The sequence below is a fragment of the Peromyscus eremicus genome, chromosome 2 (genome assembly GCF_949786415.1).
Source record: "Peromyscus eremicus chromosome 2, PerEre_H2_v1, whole genome shotgun sequence".
NCBI lineage: Eukaryota > Metazoa > Chordata > Mammalia > Rodentia > Cricetidae > Peromyscus > Peromyscus eremicus.
In genome coordinates, this window is record NC_081417.1 from 59,602,715 (window position 1) to 59,620,140 (window position 17,426).

The following is a 17,426-nucleotide window of genomic DNA, read 5'->3' on the forward strand; positions in this document are numbered from 1 at the left end:
TCTTTAGTTTGTAAAGATTTTAACATTAATTGTAAATATCTTGTCTATTGAATGAAAAATTCAGACTCCACAGTTTTCTATTGCGGCAGGAAAAAATACCTTGCTCTCATTAATTCTGATGTGGCCTTTTGGCTGGTCTAGGAACCCAATTAATACAAGAACTGAATAACAACAGGAAATCACAAAAGTTTTATCAATTCTCTAAGGAGGTTCCCCCACAGGAAACAGAAATCAGAAAATGACCAAAGCATAATTATTTTACAGTTTTGGACAGAGAACAATCAACAGCAAAGGAATGACAGGAAAATGCACACAAGCAGTGAAGTAGTAAATTCTATTTCTATTTTAAAAAAATATGGGGTTTGGAGTTGAGAGAAGATTAGGGTAAACTTGAAGAGTTACTGATACAGGTCCATCAAATCCAAATACCAATGACCTGTGTCAGAATCTTTCTATTTTGTGAATCATATCCCTTCAAGAAAAACTTTATTTGTTGGACACAGGAGAACACAGTACAAATTCCCCTTTTTGAAGTTGTTCCTCATGTGATTTCAGCCTAAAATCATCTTTATTGGAATTATGCAAACCTTAAGATTACACACCTTTCATTTCTTCATTATTCATAAAATTGAAAGTAATGATGTCTCTTAATCATTCCATATTTCTTTTTCCTCATACCATATTTTTTACATTGTTTCTACTGACCTTTGAAATTAATAAACAGAAAATAAATAATGTGATCCTGGTCAGGGATATCATATTATATCCAGGCTATTTAGTGGATCTAAGTAGTAAGAAAATCTTAATGTATAAACATAATCAAATTGTTAAAAAAAGATCTATTTTTATTGTTTAAACACAATGAAATGCTATAATATGCCTTAGAGAATACACTGCTTAACAAATACAGAGGCAACTTTTCTCAAGCCACCTCTAGTATGATATTTAAAAAGATTCCACCTAATGGAACACATGTTAGAACACATTTAATAAAACTATTCCTTTGAATGTTCCAGTGTTTAGATGGGAGATGAGCAAGGCAGGCAATGAAGTGAACATCATTCTGGTGGGGCTCCAGAGGCAGAGTCATTTACAAGATGTTTTGATTGTTAGAATGTCAGCAATAGTCAGTTTTATAGATAGAAACAGTCTGAAAATGAAAGGCATAATGTTTAAATTCACTGAAAGTGAGTAGTCATAATGTAGGAAATTGATAAAGTTCCATTACCTCAAAAAAATTTAGATCACAGTTTGGTTCATAAAAGTAGACACTTTTTATCATATTTAAGAAATGTAGTCATGGAAATAGGTCCTTGTTACACCATGTTACGGATCTTTGCATTTCTATCTACTTTTTTCTTAGAAGAGAAGAATGCACATTGTATACACCTCACTGTAATATAAACCTTCAGGTCTAATAGAAACACAAAAAGTATAGGTTTATATATGGTAAATTCCTTCCTATACGTATCTTCATTAGCAAAATTATATTTATCTTTTCAATATATGTTTCTTATTTCTTTTTTTAATTAACAAAATTTTTTCATTCATTTTATACATCAATCAAAGATCTCCCTCTTCCCTCCTCCTGCCCCCCAGCCTCCCCCTCACCCCCCCACTTCCTTCCGCAAGAAGGCAAGGCCTCCCATGGGGAGGCACATCCAGTAGAGGCAAGTCCAAGCCCTTCCTCCTGCCTCAAGGCTGCATGAGGTGTCCTATCATGGGTAGTGGGCTCCAAAAAGTCACTCATGCACCAGGGATAGATCTTATTTCATCAGATCCTTTACTATATGTCATAAAGATAATAGATTGACTTTGTGACCATTTATCATGGCAAATAATTTGTCTACTTAACTAAGAAGAGAGAATGATGATCATTTATGATTCAAATTTTTAAAAAAGCTTGTTAAAGATTATTTTCATGAGTCATTACATTTTAACCTCCTAAATATTAACTAAACATAGGGAAAACACATAAAAAAATTCTTGGACATTATTTTAGCTTTTTTATTTTTAATAGATTTTTTTAATTAATTACCTATTTTTTCCAATCCAAACACAGTTTCCCTTCCCTCCTCTTCTCTCAGTCCCTCCACCCATCTCTCCTATAACCCCATCCACTCCTCCTTTCTCTTCAGAAAAGTGTTGGCCTCCCATGTATATCAGCCTGCCATGGCATATCAAGATGTCATAAGAATAGGCATCTCCTCTCCTATTTAAGACTGGATGAGACAACCCAGTAGCAGGGAAGAACACCAAAAGTAGGTAACAGAGTCAGAGACAGCTCCTGTTTTCACTATTAAGGGACCTATAAGGAGAGCAAGCTATATAACTATACGTATATACAGAAAGCCTAGGTCAGTCCCATGCAAATTCTTTTTTTGGTGGTTCAGTCTCTGTGAGCCTTTATGAACCCAGGTTACTTAACTCTGTTGTTTTCCTTGTAATGTCCTTGACCCCTCTGCTTTCCAAAATCATTCCACCAACTCTTCAATAGGATTCCATGAGATCCTCCTAATGTTTGGTTGTGGGTCTCTGCACCTGTTTCCATCAGTTGCTGGGTAAAGCCTCTCTGATGATATTTGGACTAGATAACAATATATGTGTATAGCAAAATACTCTTAGGGATTATTTCATTAGCTTTCTTTGATTGCCAGTCATATTTGGTTCTATCCTAGGTCTCTGGGATTTCTAGCCTCTGGGTCATAGCCCTTCAAGCAGTGTCAGGGTTGGCTCCCTTTCATGACATGGGTCTCAAGCTGGAACAGTCATTGGTTGGCTACTTCCATAATTTCCGCACTCCTTTTACCCCAGCACATCTTATAGGCATGATACATTGTGAGGTCAAAGTTTATGTGGCTTGGTTGGGATTCCAATCCCTCCACTGAAAGTCTTGCCTAGTTAAAGGAGGTGGTGCGTTCAGGCACAGTATTCCCTGTTGCTAAGAGTCTTAGCTAGGGTCACCCTGGTAGATTCTTGGGAGTTTTCACTGCACTAGGTTTCTACCTCATCCCAGAGATTCCCCCAGATTCCAATTATCTCCCCCAGTACTCTCTTCCTCCATCCTCCCATCCTGTGATGCCTCCTATTCCCATGCTCATCCCTCCAACCAGACCCCTCCTTCTGTCCACCTGTAATATCTATTATATTTCCCCTTCAGTGAGATTCATGTGTCCACGCTTGAGCCCTCCTTGTTACTTAGCTTCTTTGGGTTGGTGGACTATTGCATAATTAACCTTTTCTTTACAGCTTATATCCACTTATAAATGAGTATATACCATGGTTGTCTTTCTGGGTCTGGGCTACCTCACTCAGGATGATCTTTTCTATTTCCATCCATTTGCCAGCAAAGTTTGTAATGTTATTTTCTTTAACATCTGAGTAATACTCCATTTTGCAAGCATACCATATTTTCTTTATACATGCTTAGGTAGATAGACATCTAGGTTGTCTCCTGTTTCTGGCTATTACAAATAAAGATGCTATGAACATAGTTGAGTAAGCATCCTTGTGATATTGTAAAGCATCCTTTGGGTATATACCCAGGAGTGGTATAGCTGGGTCTTGAGGTAGGTAGATTCCTAATTTTCAGAGAAAGTGCATATTGATTTCCAAGATGACTGACCAGTTTGCACTCTTGTCTGCAATGGAGGCGTTTTCCCCTTGATCCACATCCTCTAGAGCATGAGCTGTTCTGTTTTTGGCCTTACCCATTCTGACAGGTATAGGATGAAATTTCAGAATCATGTTAATTTGTATTTCCCTCATGACTAAGGATGCTGAACCTTTCTTTTTTTATTTTATAATTTAATTTAATTTTACATATCAGCCACAGATTCCCCTGTCCTCCCTCCTTCCCCTCCCTCAACCTTCCCCCAGCCCACCCCCCATTTCCATTTCCTCCTGGGCAAAGACTCCCTGGGGATTCAGCTTAGCCTGGTAGATTCAGTCAAGGCAGGTCCAGTCCCCTCCTCCATTCACCCAGGCTGAGCAAAGTGTCCCTGAATAGGCCCCAGGTTCCAAACAGCCAGCTCATGCACTAAGGACAGGTCCCTGTCTCACTGCCTGGGGGCCTCTCAAACAGTTCAAGCTAATCAACTGTCTCACTTATCCAGAGGGCCTGATCCAGTTGGGGGCTCCTCAGCTATTGGTTCATAGTTCATGTGTTTCCACTGGTTAGGCTATTTGTCCCTGTGCTTTTTCCAATCATGGTCTCAACAATTCTCACTCATATAATCCCTTCTCTTTCTCACTGATTGGACTCCTGGAGCTCCACTGGGGTCTGGCCGTGGATCTCTGCATCCGCTTACATCAGTCATTGGACATGCTCAACTATGTTCATAGCAGCATTATTTGTAATAGCCAGAACCTGGAAACAACCTAGATGCCCTTCAACTGAAGAATGGATAAATAAAATGTGGAACATATACACAATGGAATACTACTCAGCAGAGAAAAACAATTATATCATGAGGTTTGCAGGCAAATGGATGGATCTAGAAAAAAATCATCCTGAGTGAGGTAATCCAGACTCAGAAAGACAAACATGGTATGTACTCACTCATAGGTGGATACTAGATGTAAAACAAAGGATGATTAGACTGCTACTCAGAACTCCAGGGAGGCTACCCTGAAAAGAGGACCCCAAAAAAGACAGAGGGATTGCCCAACGACAAAGAAATGGATGAGATCTATGTGAGCAAAGTGGATGTGGGGGGTGTGGGGTAATGAAGACAAGGGTTAAGGGAAAGAAAGCTTAGGAGAGTGGGAGATCCCAGCTGGATCAAGAACAGAGAGGGAGAACAAGGAAAAAGAGACCATGATAAATGAAGATCCCATGGGAACAGGAAGAAGCAAAGTGGATTTCCCCAGAAATCCACAAAGATACCTCCACAATAGATTACTGGCAATGGTTGAGAGAAAGCCCAAACTGACCTACTCTGGTCATCGGATGGCTGAACATTTTTTAAGTGCTTTTTGCCCGTTTGCGATTCCTCTGTTGAGAATTCTTTGTTGAGATCTGAACCCCACATCTTATATTGGATTATTTGTTTTGTTGAGGTCTAGTTTCTTGACTTTATATATTTTGGAAATCAGCCCTCTATTAGATGTAGGTTTGATGAAGATCGTTTCTCATCTGTAGGCTGCCATTTTGTCCTTTAATGGTATCCTTTGACTTACAGAGGCTTCCTAGTGTAGCTAGAGTTTTTCTGCCTGGCCCACAGTCAGGACAAATCTCTCTCACCCGCCAGTCCCATAGCCACTCAGACCCAACCAAATAAACACAGAGACTTATATTGCTTACAAACTGTATGGCCGTGGCAGGCTTCTTGCTAACTGTTCTTATATCTTAAATTAATCCATTTCTATAAATCTATACCTTGCCACATGGCTCGTGGGTTACCGGGATCTTCACATGCGGCTTGTCATGGTGGCGGCTGGCAGTGTCTCCCTCTCAGCCTTCCACTTCCCAGAATTCTTCTCCTTGTCCCGCCTATACTTCCTGTCTAGCCAATGGCCAATCAGTGATTTATTTACTGACCAATCAGAGCAACACACTTGACATACAGACCATCCCACAGCATCCTAGTTTCATGAAGTCCCATTTATTGTTGATCTAGTGTCTGCTCAATTGGTGTCCCATTCAGGAAGTTGTCTCCTATAACAGTGCATTCAAGGCTAATCCCCACTTTCTCTTTTATCAAACTCAATAAATCTGGTTTTATGTTGAGATCTTTGATCCACTTGAACTTGTGTCTTGTTCAGGATGATAGGTATGGATGTATTTGTATTCTCCTACATGTTGATATCCAATTGGACCACTACCATTTGTTGAAGATGCTTTTTTTCCATTGTATATTTCCAGTTTCTCTATCAAAAATCAGGTGTCCACAGGTATGTGGATTTAAGACAGGGACTTTGATTCAATTGCATTTATCAATGTGCCAGTTTTTATATAAATACCACTTGAGTTTTATTATTATATCTCTGAAATCAGGGATAATGATAACTCTAGCAATTCTTTTATTGCATAGGATTGTTTTAGCTATCCTCATTTTTTTGTTGTTGTTGTTATTCTATATGAAGATGAGTAATGTTCTTTCAAGGTCTGTAAAGATCTGTATTGGTGTTTTGATGGGGATTGTGTTGAAGCTGTAGTTTGCTTTTAGCAAGATGGCCATTTTTATTATGTTGTTCCTACACATCCATGAGCATGGGAGTCATTTTCATTTTCTGATATCCTCTTCAATTTTTTTCTTCAAAGACTTGAAGTTTTTGCATACAGGTCTTTCATTTGCTTGGTTAGAATTACACTAAGATATTTTAGATTATTTGAAGCTATTCTGAAGGTTTTTTTCCCTACTTTCTTCCTCAGCCCATTTATCATTTTTTAAGTTAATATTGTATTCAGCCACTTTAGTGAAGGTGTTTATCATATGTAGGAGTTCCCTGATAGAATTTTTGGGGTTGGTTATGCACACTATCGTATCATTTGTTATAAAAAGTACATTAACTTCCTTCTTTCCAATTTTTTCCCTTGATCTCCTTTAGTTGTCTTATTTTTGTTTATGTATTTATATTTTGTTTTAATTGTCACTAAAACTTCAACTATTACACTGAATAGCTATGGAGAAAGTGAACATCTTGTCTTGTTCTGATTTCAGGCTGTCTTTTTCCTGATTTGAGTGGAATTGCTTTAAATTTCTCTCCATTTAAATTTATGTTAGCTATTGGCTTGCTGTATTTTGCCTTTATTATGTTTTGGTATGTTCCTTGTATTCCTGATCTTTATCATGAAGGAACGGTGGATTTTGTCAAAGGCTTTTTCAGCTCTTTCAGTACTTTTGCATCTATGTTCATGAGGAAAATTGGTGTGTAATTCTCTTTCTTTCTGGAGTCTTTGTGTGGTTTGGATATCAGAGTGACTGTGTCCTCATAAGATGAATTTGTAATGCTTCTTCTGCTTCTATTTTGTGGAATAATTTGAGGAGTATTGGTATTAGCTCTTCTTTGACGGTCTGGTAGAATTCTGCCCTGAAAACTTCTGACCCTGTATTTTGTTGTTGTTGTTGTTGTTGTTGCTGTGAGACTTTCAATGACTGCTTTTCTATCCTTAGGATTTATAGATCTATTTAAGCTGCTTATCTGATGTTGATTTAACTTTGGTAATTAATATCTATCAAGATATCTTTTTCTTTTAGATTTTCCATTTTTATTGACTATGGGTTTTGCAAGTATGGCCTAATGATTCTTTGTATTTCTTTAATGTCTTTTGTTATGTTCCCCTTTTCTTTTTTGATATTGTTAATTTGGATATTCTCTGTCTGCCTTTTAGCTAGTTTGGATAAGGGTTTTTCTATCTTTTTGATTTTCTCAAAGAACCAACTCTTTGTTTCATTAATTCTTTGTATCATTCTTGTAGCTGAAGTTTCCAAGCAGTCCCGCAGCCCACTTATAAAATAATCACTTAGAAGCTTATATTACTTATAAACTGTATGGCCATAGCAGGCTTCTAGTTATCTTGTTCTTATATCTTAAATTAACCCATATCTATTAATCTATAAGTTGCCACATAGCTCGTGGCTTAATGGTACTTTGCATCTCGCTTCTCATGGTAGCAGCTGGCAGTGTCTCCTCACTCAGCCTTCTACTTCCCAGAATTCTCCTCTCTCATTGTCCGGCCTATACTTCCTGCCTGGCTACTGGCCAATCAGCACTTTATTTATTAACAAATCAGAGCAACACATTTACAGCACACAAAACATCTCACAGCACATTCTCTATATTTTATTGTCTTCAGCCCTGAGTTTGATTATTTCGTTCCATCTACTCCTCTTGGGTGATTCTACTTATTTTGTTCTAGAGCAGGCTACACAATCAGAGACAGCCACTCATTTCTTCAAGAGAGTTTTTTTTCATTTCGTCTTTAAGATTGCCATCATATTTTAAAGTTGGTTTTAAGGTCATATCAGGTGTTTTTGGCTGCACTGAAATGTTCAAGTCTCGCTGTAGCTGTTGTACAATGATTGGGCTCTGGTGGGTTCCATACTGTCCTTCCTGTTGTTGATTATGCTCCTGAACTGGCTTTTAGCATCTGTGTTTGGGGTGATTATAGGTCTAGGTATTGATTCCTGAGTTTGTCTTTGTTGGATGAGTGCTTTGTTCCTTAGTTTCAGTTTCCTCTCTGGTCTTCTGGCCTAAGTGGCCAAAGGTTCTAATGATTAGGGAATCTTAAAATCCGGTAGGGTGTCTCCACCAGGGTTTTTGTGGCCTGTAAATCTTCAGGAGTTTTGGAAACCAACTTTGCCTTTGTGGTTCCAAGTACCTATGTAGCCTCTGGGGTTTTAGGTACCTGCTTGTTCCCTGGGAATCCTTGTAAGGTATTGCCTCCAGTAAAGCAGAATTTTCTGCCATTGTTGTGGGCTGGAATACAGGGATACAGAACTCAGGGGAGGGGATGCAGTTGGGAGCTATTGGGCCAGCTTTACAGAATGTTAGTGGACAGTGGGCAGTGTCTTACTTTTGGCCCCTAGAACTGGTCTGGCCTTGGGTAAGGCAGTAGTCTTCTGCCAAAATTCTGGGTCGGAATATAAAGCCAGGAGAAGGGATGACATCCCTCTAATCTGTCTTATAATTTTTTTCTATAAAACGTTAACACTCTATATGGCACTCCTGCTCTATGCATGGACAGAGAGAGAATGCTGTAATAAAAAGTGTAAAACTGAAATCCACAGTAACCAAAGCTTCTCTTTGAAGAGCTAGAAGTCTTCATCTGTTGTGGTATCCCATTAAACCTTGAGGAAAGTAAAAATTCAATTGACAAAATCAATGTTAATGCTTCAGTTAATTTATGGTAAAGCCATTCATCAAAAAAAAAAAAAACACAAACTTTTATGTATTTTGGGTGGAGAAGATCCAAAAGTACTCAAATTAGAAGTGTGCCCAATGTTTACTTCTACTCTTGAAAACTTACTGTACATTTTCCCACTTATTTTTCAGAAACATATTTTTGAACATTACCTCAAAAAGATTTACTTTCAACTATCTCCCACTAATTATAAATACATCTCAGAATGTGTGAAACTTAATTGACAAATTGAATATAGATTCTATCAATTTATATCTCATTGTCGACTTCTGATTTTTCCTTCTAGTCCTCCTTTCTTCTCCCTCCCTCCCTTTTTTCTTGTTTCCTGTGGGCACTTGAATGTGGTGGAGATAAAGTGAAGAAATTTGCTTTTCCTGTTTCCTTTAATTTAGTTTCAGTTACTTTTGCTGGGATACACTGTAAAAATTGTTGGTTGAATGACTTGAGATAATTCAGTTAGTCTTTCATTTCAAGTATGATTATTAATAAAGTGAGCTAGCACCTAAAACTCACAATAACCATGGTTGCAACTATACTTTTAAATTAGAAAACAACATTTAAAATCAGACTAATCTTTTTGTCTCTGACTTTACTAATTACAAAGGTTAAAAATAAACACCTCATGTGTTTCAGCTTGCCATCTGGTCAACTCACACTGTTTATGCAGCAAATTCAGGAAATGGTTTCTATTGCATTGGAAGCCACATGTAAGCCTATGGATTATGATGTCATGAACAGCTGTTTGCAAGCTGTGTTTTCATTATTCACTATGTGTTGTTTTATTGTCCTCTCTATTAATTCAACATACTTTAACCTCCAGTTTGATTTTACAACTAGCAAGTCACAAAAAAAGAGGGCATGGAATTTAAAGAAAGCTCTGGGGTGGGTACATGGGAAGGTTAGGAGGGAAGAACAGGGAGAAGAAAATGATATATTAATTTACATTCTAAAAAACTTAAAATTGAAAAATAAAATACTGATAAGTGTCATTAAGCCTTTTTAAAGGTTTCTGTTAATTAAGTCTAAATTACATACAGGATAGAAGATTTAAGTTTCCTGAGCATAATTGTTTATTTATTTAGCTGTGTGAACAAAATATTTCGAAAACCAAGACTAATATCCTTGGATATTTTTTTACAACACAAACCTAGTACAATGATTCACTAAGAAATGTAATTTTTATAACTTATCATAGAAATTTAAGAAAACAAAAATATTTTAGTTGCATATACATAACAGAAAATCATTCAATAAATTAATTTACACATTATTCTTAATTTTGAGATATTTATTTTATTATTTTAATTATATGTATGTTTCTGACTATATGTTGGTATGTACACATGAATACCAATTCATGCAGAAAGTAGAGGCATGGTAGCCTCTACAACTGTAGTGACAGGTAGTTGTGAACAGCACAACATGGTGCTGAAAACTATATACATCTTTGAAAGACACATCTACATTTAGCCTCTGATCATCTCTGAACCCTGGAAATTACATTATTTTAAAAAACTGGAGAAATTACATTAATTCAAGATCTACTTGAAGTTTCATTCAATAGTAAGGTTTAAAAACTGAATGTGAGTGTGACCCGCTGCATATTTATTAAAAAAAAAAAAATACCTTTAATCCCAGCACTTAGGAGACAGAAGCAGGTCTGGTCTATAGCTATTCTGGTCTACAGAATAAGTTCCAGGACAGCCAGAGCTATGCAGAGAAAGCCTGTTTCAATAAGACATTTTTTTTCCTAAATGAGAAAAGAGTGAAAAAATTAAATTTAGGATCTCATCATTGTTGTGCGGCATACAAATGCATTTCTAAATCTGAATCTATGGCTCCCTAATATTCACTCCAATGTCTAACTGAAAGCTAAAATATGAACATATTAATTAGAATGAGTGGTTTTCAGAAAAAAAGTATTGCAATATTCCTCAGAAATAAGACAAGGAACCCATATTTTTCATCGTTTCTACATACAATACAAAAGCAATGTCCTATCATGAAAAATTCCCAGAAAAACATTTCCAAGCTCAACAATTGTAGCATCTGCTCTGAGGAAAATTTCATTCCTATAAATATTCAATTATTCTTTAAAGTCATTTTTGTCGGACTTTCTAATAAACTACCCTAAAAGCTACACATCTGTCCTGTCTCTTGATATAATAAAGTGAACACTCATATTGTCATTAACATTATCTGTGGGATTAAAAACTCATGGATAACTAGGAAAATGGATTGAGAAGGCACTCTGATAAGAACTAAATTTGGATTTTCCCTAAGGAGTATTTTCTGACTGTTATTTTTTAAGAAGCTTCTGGAATCCGGGTATGTTTGCTGTTTTACTTTTCCCTCATTTGTACTATTTGCAAAAGCGAGATGCTCAGCACCATTCTGGATTTTGTTTCTTTTTCTCTAGAGCCCTGTCATTGGAAGTCTGATAGAACATAAATATACTAAGAAACGATGACATTATTCTCTCTATGTCCTCTTTGTAAACTTTTTCCAGTTTATTTTAGTTTTGGACTTTTCCAATAGTATTGTTATAATGGCTTCGCAAATAATGTCTTTTCCCTCTGGTTTAAGAATCATGGTAATTAACAACGTTCATAATTATAGGTCAACATACAATTAAGCAAGTACTATGTTTCTTGATTGTAGTATTAGGTTTTAAGTTTCCAATTCCATTTCAAAAATTTTATAATATACACATTATGTGGCTCTATGTATAGTAAGTTCAATTATTCTGAAATAGGAAAAGGTTTTTATTTTTCAGCTGAGAAAATTCCTGTATTTTGTAGTTCTCTCTGTTAACTCTTTTTGCCGAGATCCACAACTTGACAATGTCCAGAGAGTGAGAGACCTTGGAACATTCAGTCTTAATGGGATGTTTCCATCAAATTTCTGCCTTCTGAGCTCTGGGAAATCTTAGGAAAAGGAAGCAAAATGTAAAAGCCAGAGGGGATAGAAAACACCAAGGAAACAAGTCCTTCTGGAAACAATACCTGAATTCGCAGAGACTGAAGCAGTATGCACAGGACCTGCACATCTAAATCAGAAGGGGCCCCAGTACTAAAAAAGGAAGTCGACACAGGCATCTATTCCTGACTCAGAAACTATCTCCAATTGATAACTACTTCAATAGGAAATATTAATTGTCTCCAAAAGAGTGTTGCTGAGTACACAAACCACACTTAAGGGCAGGCCTCCATGCCCAGTAATAGATAGCCAACACAAAACAAACTTAATGATATTTTTGGCAACTTTAATTGGGTAATAATCCTATTTTCACCATATTGATAGTAACTAAGATCTCTGAAAGTGCTAAGACATAGCATGGATTGGTTGATATTTTGCTTCTCGAATGGTTCATACATACCTCAACTTACAAAATGAGCAATTGATAATGGTTATGTTTTTAAATGTAGACTATAAAAACCTATTTATTCATTTAAAAATAACATTTGATCTTATGCAAAAAAAGACATTATAGGAAACTAGTACTCATATTGTATATATGTAATTATACATGTGATAGAGAAGTGTTGGTAAAACTTTTTGAATTCTCCCAAAGTAAACGGATAAATGAAATTTAGAAAATTTAAAAAATGTTCTAAAGTTAAATACCAATTTTATAATAATATAATTTAAATATATAAATATATTAAGACATTCAAAACATTTCAATTCATTTCTATAGTTCTTCATAAGATAATATATATGTTTTAAAGTAAAAACATGAGTTAATAAATTTGATCTTATTTAAAATGCATATAAAATTTAAGGTAATCAATAGAATACCTCATGCACTAAAACTAAGTTTCTAAATTAGAAAGTGAATAAAAATGTTCACAAATACATATTAAAACATTTAAAAAATATTTGAGTACTGTTACTGGATTTTACATTAATATAACACTGAAGTACTCAAATATAGTTTATAAATTTATATTTTCAAGAAAATTATAGAAGTTATTTTCTGGAATGTTTTATGAATCAATCATATAACAGTCCTCTGTGGCCTATCTCTTTTCCTCAGCATTCCTTCATCTTCTCTGTAAATAGACTAAATGTTTACATTACCGAATTTCATCCCAATGCATTTTTCATCGTTTTTTAACTGTTCATATATTTATGAAAAGATATGCATGTTTAATATATTGCAAATAAAATATCAATCTATTATTTTCATTTATTTGAAGGATGTTTTCTGTACTGGCTCAGTTTTTATATGAATTGGATTTTTTTTTTTTGAGACAGAGTTTCTCCATGTAGTTTTGGAGCCTTTCCTGGAACTCACTCTGTAGCCCAGGCTGGCCTTGAACTCACAGAGATTCACCAGGCTCTGCCTCCCAAGTTCTGGAATTAAAGGCATGCACCACCACCACCGGACTTATGAGTTGGATTTTTAACAAATATTTTGTTATGTTTACATGCTCTTCTGCTTCATCAATATTTACTTCTGTTTGATACTTTCTTAAAATTTACACCTTTCTCTTTGTACTTGATAAAATATCCCATTTGGAAATTTTTTGGTAAAGACCTAAATTTTTCTATATCTTAGCTCTGTGGCTTTCCAAGTATCAAATTTATAATTCAATTTATATATTTTCTTCATCCCTTTCTTTTCCATTGTATTATTCCATTATATCATCACCTTGCATGGTGTTTATTATTTTAAGGCTCTCTTCTTCTGTCACCATTCTATTAACATTTGACACATGATCTCACTCAAAATCTATCTTGGTTGCTATAATATGACCCTGGTCTGATTCAATACACTTACAAAGCAAGACTTACAAGTAGTACTCATTAGCTAACATTGCTTAGTCAGTTCTTATTTCCAGAAAGGGTAAACAACATTTAAGCATAGAGAAACTTAGCTTTCTCCATAATTTGTCTTAAAATTATTCTTTTTAGTTGTCTGATAGATCTGTGATTGAGTAATTACGTTCATAAATCCATAGAATAAATTCATACCATCAGATATCTGAAAATACTATAACTAAAAAGGGAAAGACAACTTGATATTTACATTGCACAATATTCTTTGGTCACCTTAAGTTTATTATGTAGAAAATTATTTAAAATAATAGGGAAAGCAGAGTTTATCTTTTCTGATATAATCCAGACAGGAAAACACCTGGGGACAAGAACAATGGGAGAGTTCACCAGAAGGGACAAAGATGGTTGTTAAATGTTTGACATGTGTGTAACCTTTATTTCTGAACGTAAATAAGTAACCAAAACAGTGTCTTTCATTTTGCCTTCTATTAATTCCATCTTGAATATAAGATTAACTTCTTAGAATGTTGTGTGATATTTTGATTATATTCTGACAAATAAAGCTTGCTTGCAGTCAGAGGGTTGAGCTGGCCACTAGCAGAGCAAAATTAACCACAGAGATTTTAGAGAACTGTAGACAGACAGACCAGGAAGTAGTAAGGCAGGGCTGAGAGGGATCTTGGCCTTTTTAGAGGAAGGAACAGAGCAGGTGGGAGATGACTTGTCGCTTCTCTGCTTCTCTGGTCTTTTAGGTTCTTTCCCTGATATCTGACTCCTGCATTTTTATTGATACATAATAATTAGAATAATGCTTCAATAGAATCTTACAGAAATTTCTTAGTTTCCATGTTGATGGAAATTTTCCATATATGATGTAGACTGTTTCATGGCATTTGGTAGTTTTCTGTATAAATTTTTATTCTTTTCTAAAATGCCTTCATGAAAATTACAGAAAAAAAACTACAGAAAACTAGTAAGTAAAACTATGGTCACTAGAAAGTTGTAAGGTATAAAATAGGGTTAAGAATGGGAATATAGTTTTGTAATTTATTCATTTTCTAGTCAAGGGAAACAGTTTAAGGCAAGGTTTTCCACACATTGTCTGGCCTGTTACACTTCTAGACATTCTAGAGTATTAGGCATGATTGGACTAGTTTGCTAAGTTCAACTGTGCTGAACATTTTCATTGGTAGCTAAAATTGTTTTAAAGTTCTATTTTCTTGTCTAAATTGAAGGAAAGGGAAACAGGGATTGACTACATAGTAGGTATAACAATAATGGGTACCAATTCTTGTTAAACACTAAGTTACGTCTTGTGGCTTAAACATTATACATTAAGATTTTGACTTTTAATTGGAACATTAAATGATATTAAAAAGGCATTTTAATTTCTGAAAACCTGGCAATGTTCTGATGCTTATGTAGGAAAAATAATTACATTTGTATCTAATGTATCAGTTTATGTGAGAAATAAATGCTATAATTTATGATTATATTTTAATTAATTAAAATGATAAAAAATTAAAAATATCTTTAAAATATGTAGTGATAGTAAAATCAAAATTATAAATGTTATAAAAATATAAAAGTGAGAATGGCTTCCACATTTAAATCTTAAATTTTAAATTGAAATGCAATTAGTGTATGAATTAAAAATAAAACCTTGCAATTAAATATTTTCTAAAATCAGACTGTAATATCTCTGAGTGTGATTTCAACACTGCTATACTGTCTGATGGATGATATTTTTTGAAGGATGATATTTAATCAAATTTAGAGCTGAAATCAATAAAATAGAAACAAAGAGAACAATACAAAGAATCAATGAAACAAAGAGTTGGTTCTTTGAGAAAATCAACAAGATAGACAAGCCCTTAGCCAAAGTAACCAAAAGGCAGAGAGAGAGCATCCAAATTAGCAAAATCAGAAATGAAAAGGGAGACATAACAACTAACATTGAGGAAATCCGGAAAACCATCAGGTCATATTTCACAAACCTCTACTCCACAGAACTGGAAAATCTAAAAGATATGGATAATTTTCTGGATAGGTACCACATACCTAAGTTAAATCAAGACCAGATAAACTATTTAAATAGACCAGTAACCCCTAAGGGAATAGAAACAGTCATTAAACACACACACACACACACACACACACACACACACACACACACACAAACACACACACACACACACACAGAGAGAGAGAGACAGAGACAGAGACAGAGACAGAGACAGAGACAGAGTGAGAGACAGAGAGAGAGACAGAGAGAGAGAGAGAGAATGCTGACCAGTAAATAGCTTTTCACTATGAAGGTTCTTCAAATGCATAATGATGATAATAGCTTCCTAGCTCAGTGTATTTACAAGTTTGCATCTTACTGAATCCTCAGCAGTTAGGGTATGAGAAACATGGCAACTACAATATCAGGGCCATCTGGTATCCTACATATTCTGCAAATGAAACACAAGAATCCCAGTTACTTTTTACTCACTATCTCTTACTTAACTACCATCTCCCCAGCTCAGATGTGCTTATGGAAGCCATGTTTCATTGTTAAAGTTTTTGGAGAGGCCTCTTCCTGCACTTCCAGATTTATCTTAACTCTTAGCCACATGTTTCTGAACTGTTTACTAAAATACCTTCTATATTCTCTGCTGTTTCATTGATCACTAAAAGTTGATTTGCAACATTTTCATTCTTCTAAATTTGACCTCCAGGATATCACAATTTTCAATTATAAGCTTTAAAGTGTTTGTCCTTGCACTCAAAGCAATACAGTCCTCTCCAGACTTCTGTAATGTATTCTCTTGTGGGTTCTGCTTTTCCTGGACTAATGCATCTTTGTAACCACACCTTAAACATTAGTTCCTCACAGGGTTTTGTTTCAGTTCAATTTAAAATTAACCTCTATACTCTTTGGGTTATTTAATGCATCTGCATGCATATGATTTTATACGTACTTCCCAATTCACTATCACAAGCACTAGAAACAAGTTGTTTAATAGGTGTATTTATGAACCACAGAAACCTTAAATTACATCTATTCAAGTCTGAACCCATAAAATTTCCCGAAACACTTAACATTTTAACTTAATAGAGGCAAGATTTAGCTCATGTGAGCTAGTCTCAATATGGAATGAAAGACAAGGCTCTGGCTACAGATCCTGGAATATCGTTTGTGGAATTTTTAAGAACAAAGCATTCTGTCTTCAATTATGCATAGTAAAGAATGAGAGAGGATCTTTAGTGAATCATTTTCATGATTTTAAAGTGTTTTTTTTCTATTACTTATTTGCTCATCTAGAGTTTCTCTGAAGTTTGCACTTTCAAAGAGTTTAATTGCTGTTTTTGTCTCTCTCTTTAGCGTTTAGCATTCCTTTACATATCTTTTCTAGTTCTGTTATAGTGGTCATAAACTCCCTTAGTTTGTCTCTGTCATGAAGATTATTTTTATTCTTTATTTTATTATGATAGTTTTGCTATATATGGTTTACATATATAGAGAGAGACTGAGTCATTTTTCCCTGATTGCTTTTAGAGATTCTCTTGGAAAATCTATTGTAATTCCAAACAAGTAGGTTTGCCATTGTATGTGATCTGATGCTTGCATCTTGAAGCTTTCAGTATTTTTATTTTGTATTTATTATTAGTGTTTTAACTATAAAATGATATAGAGGGAGGATACTTTTCTGGTTATCTCTTTTCCTGAATTTATGTTGTTTTGTTTGTTTGTTTTTGTTTTTGAGACAGGGTTTCTCTGTGTCGT